Source organism: Glycine max, chromosome 3 (assembly GCF_000004515.6).
Source record: "Glycine max cultivar Williams 82 chromosome 3, Glycine_max_v4.0, whole genome shotgun sequence".
Lineage (NCBI taxonomy): Eukaryota > Viridiplantae > Streptophyta > Magnoliopsida > Fabales > Fabaceae > Glycine > Glycine max.
Genome location: NC_016090.4, coordinates 28,618,496 through 28,624,009, shown reverse-complemented (window position 1 = coordinate 28,624,009; position 5,514 = coordinate 28,618,496). Strand labels below are relative to the sequence as shown.

Genomic DNA, 5,514 nt, shown 5'->3' with positions numbered 1-5,514 from the left:
GTATGTCGTTATCTAACAGGTTTTGCTACGAGACCATTGTCATTTACCACCAGTGGCGTTATTGTGGAGTACACATTGTCATTCTCAGGCCAAGCAGTGGCCCACTCCATACATAGGTAGAATGCAGCGTTACACAACTTTGTCTAAGCTGAAAATCGAATTTGTTGATTTAGGTGAACCGTGAATATAAAATGTTATTACCATTGACATTTGTGTAAATTATTATTTTGTTGACATTCATAATTTTGTTTTCAGTCATTATTTTTAAAATTTAGAAAATAATTAAAAGCTTTGAAAATAATAATCATACGATTTAATTCGCTAATGGACATGAATTCAAACATTAAATTAACTTCAACATATTTGAAACAAAAAAAAAATTGCATGAAAAATTACAATTAACTAATACTAATTTTACATTGAATCATGTTGAGACCGAGACGTGTCGTCTTCCATTTCCATTACTTGTTTACTAAAAATAGCTAAAATTTCTATTGACCCAAATTATTTCCAATAGTTAGACTGTACTAAGACCTTTAGCACGTCATTGTCAGTTTTCAGCTCAATAATTTCAAATTTGATAACTTTGTCTGAATACTCATAATGACCTAGTTGTCGAAAAAATAATCACCTTGCTGTTTGTGATTCATGAATACCATAAGGGGAAATCCCTTGAGGTGCAACTTGCTTGATCAAATCCTTCACTTCATCGATGGTACATCCGGAAGGAATGTCAAATTTTTTGGGATCTTTTCCTGTGAACAAGTAACCGACAAAGTCGTGTGGGCGTGGCATGTTCCACCTCCCATTGTAATATAGCAAGGCATCATAAGTAGGGATCATAGTGGCTTGAAGTAAGTTTAATATATCATCAGTGTTCTACCAATGGTGCATAATAAATCAATTAGACCAACACACGAGAATTGATGATTACACATTAACATTGTGTTAACATCATCATCGTTTTTCAATTACATAAATTGAAAGCGAAATTGGTTACTTGCATCTATGAATGGCCGTCGGTAGTAAATTTCGTCCAAATATTGATCGTCGGTTAGCTGAAAGGTATTGTGTATTCTGTTTTTTAGCGTTTGAAAACCACAATCGTTAGCTACTCAAATGGGTATTGGAGTAGAACTTTGGAAATAAACATCATTTTCGTTGTGAATAATCGATCCATTCGAAAAAATAAAAGTTAATCTGGAGTTCACAATCTTCTGACTGCTTGTTTCTCCCAAAAATGCCATAGTTTGTTGTAAAATTTGGTTTGTCAAGTTGGTTTGGGAGAGAATGTCTAATTTTTTTAAGTGTTGGTGTGATATATATAGATGATGTTCACTAAGACTGCTTGAATTTTTTTTTATAATAGACACGCGCGCAAATTTTTGTTTGTGTTGTCAAGAAACCCAATGTCGTGTCACGCTTTATATTGCATCAGACATATATTGCTTTTAAAAATACGCATGCATTTCACACTGTGTTGTCAAGTTTAACAACGATGTTTCATACATGCGTAATTTATTTTTGTTGCACGAATTAATTTATTTCTTAACGCAACATTAACGGCTAATTAACGATAAACGAATCACAAAAATTTATATCACATAATCATTAAAATTAAAAATTAACCAAATAAATAAATTATCCACAAAATTAAAAATATTCCGAATAAATAACCAAATTTCACTGTCAAAAAATAAATGTACCAAATAAATAAATTATCCAAAAAATTATAAATAACATATACAAGGCAAAAATAAAACAACTTCAATGATTGTTCGTACGACGCCTTCGCCTCGATCTGTGACCTATAGTTGGTTGGCCAATGTAGCTTCTTGCGAGGCCCATACATTTTTCAACAACAGTATAGGCTTCTGTTTCTTCAGTCAGGATCCTCAGGTTTAGTAGCCTCTCCAACTTATCACCAATTGCTACAAAGCCATCCTAGCAAGTGAAAAAAAAAACATAACAATTGTTAGTAATAAAATACTAAAGAAAGCAACAAATACCAAAAAAAAATATTACCACTACATGTCGAACATGATGCACATCAACGTCTGCCTCATTAGATGTTGTTGCCGCCATCGGTTGCTGACACATATCTGGTTCAACAAATTCCTCATATTGCTAAACTGGCGGAACTCTAAGAGGATCCTCTAGCTGTGCTGGACTCATGAATGAGTGCGAGATCATGTAAAACCAATCCATATAATCTGGCGAACAGTGGCCAGGCACTGCACATAATTGCCCTACAGGTGCAATGTGCTCACCAAACTACATCCATCTATCATCAATTTCTTCAACAGAGAGTGAAAACACAACAGGATGTGGCGAAATAGTCGGGATGTAGCCAAACTGTCGTACAACCCTCTCCGATCAATGAATGATCGTCAAGGGCCCCATCTGAGATGACCAGAAAATAATGAGATGACCTCAAATTCTCTAAATGAATGGTGGTTGTCGTATGGAATCCAGCACACCACGTCAGGGGTCAGTCTATCCTTATGCCTGCGATACATGGAAACGGGCAGTGTCTTGCCAGAGGTCCATCGACATGCACATGGTCTCCTTTCATCATAATCCTTGGCAGGAACAGCGGAACCAACGGACGGAAAATGCTCGTAGATCCAACACTAAATATATTTTGCAAGCATATTCATTAAAATACACGACAACATATAATATTTAACTTCAATGAAATTTTTAATGTAACATCTTAACTAACCTGTAATAGAGTGATATATCCTGCAAGCTGCCTCGCCGTGCTCTTGGATGCGTCATTTAAATTATCATACATGTGCACAAGTGCAGCAGCGCCCCAAGTGTAACCCTCACTCTGTGTCAAGTCACGTAGTGCATCCAAGAATACAACATGCACGTGTGTGGCACTCTTGTTAGCAAAGAGTGTGCATCCAAGAGGATGCAACAAATACGCTCGCACTGCTACGATCTAGTGACATGCCTCGATCTTCATCTCATACACGTCATGCAATCACGATAGTCAAACATAAGAGCCATGACACTGAATCGTCTCAGCTCTCGCCTCTACAGTGCTGACCTTGAGTAATTCCACCAACGTATCGATAACATCATCGACATGAAGTAGCTCGAAGCTGTGGAACACCCCTACAGCAAGCAGATGTAATAACGACATGAAGTCATCCAAGGTGATAATCACCTCTCCGATGGGCAAATGGAAATTGTTAGTTTCCTTATGCCAGTGTTCCATAAAAGCATATATTAGTCTCCAATCGCCCGTATCTAGGGAATAGACGATCAAAGGACTTAGTCCATTGACCGCCGCAAGGCCTTTAATCTCTGGAGCAGGCCTCCCGAACTTAGCCATCTTCCTTCATGGGAAGATAGCTTCAACTTAGGACGTTCCTACAAACAATAATATCGATGATGTAAAAAAATTATTAACTAGTAAATTACGTTCTTTATGTTTTTTAAAAATTACACACCTCTCCATTCCAGACTCTGAAAGCAATGTGATTTTCAAAATCTCTGAGAATTGATGTGTCATGGGATCCGCTTGAAAAACCCTCAACATCAGTAACAACTTCTTCAACAGGTGCTTCTGGCTGCTCTTCATTCAATTCCTCTGCGGCCGTAGCAGGGTCCTTGACCACACGCTCTTGTTATCGCTGTCTACGGGCTGATGCAGTAGGCTTTCACCGCTAGGGGGCATCATCATCACTTGCATCTCTCCTCCCCAAGACTTTTCCTATTGCTTGGCCTAAAGCCTAACCAAGGCCTCTAGTTCTAACCATTATCTGCATAATAATTATCGTGTTTTTTATATTTAATAATCTAATCTAATCTTACTAATCTAATCTTACTCTTAATATGGGAAATCTAATCTAATGTAATCTTATATTACCATACATGATTAAATAAAAAAAACTAGTCAAATTATATAAAAAGGGAGACTAACATATAAATAAATAAAAAATTATCAACAAGACTAACCAAATAAGTCCATACATAATAAAATTTCAATACATGATTAAATTTCACAAATGATTACAATAAACTAAAAAATAATTACACTAAATTATTTTAACAAAATCACTAAAATAAAAAAATTAAAAATAACTACAATTTTTTTTACCAAACATAACACTATTAAAAAAAACTTTTAAAAAATATTTTAAAAAAATACCATACAGATCATGGATCCGTATGATTCATACGGATTGACAATCTATACGAACTAATCCATATGACAATAACGCTAATTGAATTTTAATAAAATACAAGAAATTTTTTTTACCATACATAACAACATTTAAAAATTTTTAAAAATGACTCATAAGAATTTTAAAAAAAATTGCAACAAAGAAAGTTTAAACATAATTATTTTTAATTTTAAAAAAATTTTAAAAATACCATACAAATCACTAATCCGTATGACAATAACGCTAATTAAATTTTAATAAATAACTAAAATAATTTTTTTACCATACATAACCGCTATTAAAAAATTTTCATAAATAACTCACAATAATTTGTTAAAAAATTGCAAGAAAAAAATTTAAAAATAATTATTTTTAATTTAAAAAAAATACCATACGATTCATGGATCCGTATGATTCATACTGATCCGTATGACAATAACACTAATTAAATTTTAATAAAAATAACTAAAATAAATTTTTTTTACCATACATAATAGCTATTAAAAAAATTTAAAAATAACTCACAAGAATTTGTTAAAAAATTGCAACAAAAAAATTTAAACATAATTTTTTTAATTAAAAAAATACCATACGAATCCGTATGGTTCATACGGATCACTAATCCGTATGGCAATAACGCTTACTAAATTTTAATAAATATAACTAAAATAATATTTTTTACCATAAATAACAACTATTCAAAAAAATTTAAAAATAACTCACAAGAATTTGTTAAAAAATTGCAACAAAAAAAATTTTAAACATAATTTTTTTTATTTTTATAAAAATACCATACGGATCATGGTTCATACGGATTCACAATCCGTATGAACCATACAGATCACCGTATGGCAATAATGCTAATTAAATTTTAATAAATAACTAAAATAATTTTTTTTACAATACATAACAACTATTAAAAAAATTATAAATAACTCACACTCGCAAGGATTTTTTAAAAAATTGCAAAAAAAAAATTTAGTTTTTTTTATTAATAAAAAAATTAAAAAATACCATACGGATCAATGACCACAACACACTCTAAATTTTTTTTAATAATAACTTAAATAAATTTTTCCAAAAATAAAAGGAAAATAAAATTTCAAATAAGTTTAAAAAGTAAAAAAAAAAACATATGAATTAGTAATTTGTATAGGTCATACGGATTGATAATCCAATTACATAAAATAATACAATTACATAAAATAATCATGCAACATGCCCTTTTTTCCGACAAAGCTTAAAAAAAACACCAACAACAACAAACACCGAAAACCAATTACATAAAACAATACAATCATGCAACAACATCATAATAGCAAGAAATCATTGA

General features: G+C 32.0%; 1 long non-coding RNA gene across 2 annotated transcripts; it reads right to left on the bottom strand.

Moving 5' to 3' along the window:
- Window positions 1-1,681: 1,681 nt before the first annotated feature.
- LOC106798319 (uncharacterized) lies at window positions 1,682-3,997 on the bottom strand. 2 transcript variants are annotated; one of them, XR_001387698.2, is made up of 4 exons: window positions 3,465-3,997; window positions 2,726-3,384; window positions 2,026-2,633; window positions 1,682-1,944 (listed from the first exon to the last, which is right to left on the bottom strand). It is a non-coding gene; the product is annotated as an uncharacterized lncRNA (long non-coding RNA). The 2 variants fall into 2 exon arrangements; XR_005890844.1 differs by having other exon boundaries at window positions 2,726-3,996.
- Window positions 3,998-5,514: the final 1,517 nt, after the last annotated feature.